Genomic DNA, 3678 nt, shown 5'->3' on the forward strand with positions numbered 1-3678 from the left:
CCTCGAACAGCAGTGCTCTATCTTCTACCTGAACCCCCCAAACCACAGGGAAACCCCAACAAAAACCACCCACCCCCTCACCCCCTGTAGCCCTCCCCTCAACAAATATCAGGAGTAGCAATGTGAGCTATGATGGCTCCATCAATAGGCAATTTATTCATGTCATGGCTTGAGGAAAAATGAGGTTTTAAAATCAAGTTATTACTCCATAGTTAAAATGTGAGTAAGATTTATAGATGATACTTTTGTCTCGTGGGAATGTTCATGACAGTCTCTAGAAGAATTTACCTCCTGGTTGAATAATTGTCATTGGAGATTTCACTATGACCTGTCGTGAATCTGAGATCTCCTTTTTGGATGTTCTGGCAAAGAAGGAAGGGTCAGAAATGAGAACAGTTCGGGGTCAGAAGAGCAAAGATAGGAATACATTTCTGCATATTTCCAGTTGACATCCAGGACTACTGAAGAGAAATCTTCCCTTCTCGCAAATTTTAAGATAAAGAAAGATCTGTTCAGCAAGAGAGGAATACAGCAATCAACATTTATGGCAAAGAAATTACAACAAAGAGATTATCCTGAAGATATAGTTAAAAGAGCTTACAAAAGAGCATTATTTAATGATGGAGAGTTGCTTTGCCAAAACAGAGAGACTGCAAGATGTTGATTATATCACTTTTGTGAAGAAGTACAATACTAGAGCTACTACAAACATCATCACATACCTATTTGCTTTTCACATATTTCAATCACCAATATCTCCGGTGGTGTGTGGTTTATCTTTTTAGTGTTCTCTATGTCTCTGACACGTTACTCGCACATATTTTCTGTCTTTTGCTTTTAGGTGCATCCCAATATTTTCAGATTTGCATACATTATTTCATTGGCGTTGACTGGAAGGCGCTTTCAGCATCACAATGTTTTTTCACTGGTAGTAGTTTTCAACTATATTCTTTTTAAGTTTACACCTGCACATATTCAGCACTCACTGTGTTTTATAGTACACCATTGGTATTTTACTGTTTTACTATCTTTTCATTCTACTTTCTTTCCCACAATGCTCTTTCCATATGGTTCTCTATCTGGAACACATTATCATTATTGGGTGCCTTCCTTTTTTCCTTTTTTTGCTGACACTGAATATGATTAATCTTTTCACATTTAGTACGCTATTTTTATATTTATTTGTTTGATATACCGTAATCCATGTTACTGTTCTACTGATATTACTTTTTCACATCTTACTTTTATGTTCTATGACCTTGTACATGTCATATCCATTATCCTGACGTCATCTATACATTAGTTCCACTATTTAAACAGCGAGACTCCGGCACCTTACCATTTACATGAATTACGTCACCGACGGTAGCCGGCTTGACGTTGTTTGCATCACAGCGTTTTTCATAGAGAGTAAGTCACCATTTTGGACTTTTGCTTCTTTTTGTTTTTCATCCACACCCTTTAATCTCCATACATTTTATGTGAAGTTTAGTTTTTTCTGTGATATTTTGATTTGGTTTGACATACAGACCTACTCATTTAATCTGAGCTCCCGCCAGTTGCTACAAGATAACATTGGGCATTTTCAGTTTTATTATCTTTTTAGCACGGTTTACTTTTTCATACTGTTGGCCTAAAGAGCTGCCTTCTATAAATAATGAAGAGCATTGCTAGGAGGTTACTCTCCTCCATGCTAAAAATGGACATCTCTGAGATGATTTTGTAACTCATGAAAACGTCTACTGCTCTATTTCCACTATCGGGTGATTTTGAGGTACCTATTTTCTGACTGGGACATCCTTTTGAGAATGCCCCTCATTATGTGCAATCAGGGATGTAGCTCAGTGGTAGAGCGCGTGCTTCGCATGTATGAGGTCCCGGGTTCAATCCCCGGCAGCTCCACAAGTGTGTTTTGGAGAAAAGTTTTCTTCATCGGAGAAAATTTTTCTTCACCCAACGTGTAATTAAACTCTGGAATTCATTGCTGGAAAATGTGGTGAAGGCGGTTAGCTTAGCAGAGTTTAAAAAGGGGTTGAACGGTTTCCTAAAGGACAAGTCCATAAACCGCTACTAAACGGACTTGGAAAAATCCAAAATTCCAGGAATAACATGTATAGAATGTTTGTACATTTGGGAAGCTTGCCAGGTGCCCTAGGCCTGGATTGGCCGCTGTCGTGGACAAGATGCTGGGCGCGATGGACCCTTGTCCCAGTATGGCATTACTTATGTACTTATGCCACTTACAATGGTGTGGAGGAGTGGCCTAGTGGTTAGAGCACTGGTCTTGCAATCCAGAGGTGGCTGGTTCAGATCCCACTGCTGCTCTTTGTGATCTTGAGCAATTCACTTAACCCCCATTGTCTCAGGTACAAACTTAGATTGTGAGCCATCCTGGGACAGAGAAATATCCAGAGTACCTGAATGTAACTCACCTTGAGCTACTACTGAAAAAGGTGTGAGCAAAATCTAAATAAATAAATACACATTAAAACATCTGAATATATAGCAAAGGGTATCAGCAGAACTGTAACGTATAGACAAATTAGAGTTTTCTTGTACGCCACTGAGAATGGCAGATCATGTGGCATATACCTTTTTAAATAAATAAATTAATTAATAAGCAGGAGTTAGATACAAATAAGTGTGACTGACAAGGAAAAATTGCACATGAAGTCAGATAAGGTGCAAGAAAAAGATTTCGGCTAGAGTAGGAATGGATACGCAAATCCTGCTACATTATGTGCAGCTGCTATTTGTTCTTTGTGTGTGACTAGGTAGTTAGTTGTTTCTTTCATTAAACGCTTGGGAGAAGAACTGAGCTTTCACCTGCTTCCTGCGACGCCAGTAATTGGGAAACAAAATGGGAGCTGGGCAGACTTCTACGGTCTACGCCCTGATCATGACTGAATAGATAGGAATGGGCTGAAGTGTAAATTTTAAGGAGCTTCGACGTTAGCTTCAGAACTTAGTACAAGAACAGTGCTGGGCAGACTTCTACGGTCTGTGCCCTGAGAAAGGCAAGGACAAATCAAACTCGGGTATACATATAAAGTATCACATACCATATAAGATGAGTCATTTACTATGTTACTATGTTCCTGAAATTGAGATAGTCTTGCATTAAGCCTTTCTGGGAATGTGCTGCAGAGTGTGGGGCTAGTTCGGAAAAGGCCTGATGGTAGGTGTCATATCTCATGCTTTTTTTCTAGATAGTGTGGTTAGGGATATTTCTGGGGAAGATCTTAGTGATCTTAGAGGTGCTTAGAAGAAGATCTTGTTCTTCAAGTACTCTGGCCCTTTACCTTTAAAAGCCTTGGAGATCAGACATAGTTTTAAATTTAGTCCTGTATTGTATTGGTATCCAGTGAAGTTATTGCTAGAGTGATGTGATGTATTTAGGGCCACCAAGAGACCGAACCAGGCCAGGGGCAGGGCCACCACCACCGGGCCAGGGGCAGGGCCGCTGCTGCCCCCCTAATCATCATCTGCTGCCCCCCCCCCCCGATCGCTGCCGCAGCAGGATTGAATTGAAATACCTTGGGTGGCGGGGATCACGAGGCCCCGCCAGCAGAAGACATCTTCCTCTAGCGCTGACTGCCTGCCCCTGTGGCTGCTTTTCCTTTCAGGGCATTCTCAGTTTCAAAACTGAGCATGCGAGCCTGAGAGTAAAAGCAGCCG

The 3678-nt window shown here is 41.0% G+C and overlaps 1 non-coding gene across 1 annotated transcript; it reads left to right on the plus strand.

Moving 5' to 3' along the window:
* The first annotated feature begins 1830 nt into the window (after nucleotides 1–1830).
* TRNAA-CGC lies at nucleotides 1831–1902 on the plus strand. The gene has a single exon. It is a non-coding gene; the product is annotated as a tRNA-Ala (tRNA).
* The last annotated feature ends 1776 nt before the right edge of the window (nucleotides 1903–3678 follow it).

The sequence above is a fragment of the Microcaecilia unicolor genome, chromosome 7, assembly GCF_901765095.1.
Source record: "Microcaecilia unicolor chromosome 7, aMicUni1.1, whole genome shotgun sequence".
In the NCBI taxonomy this organism is placed as follows: Eukaryota; Metazoa; Chordata; class Amphibia; order Gymnophiona; family Siphonopidae; genus Microcaecilia; species Microcaecilia unicolor.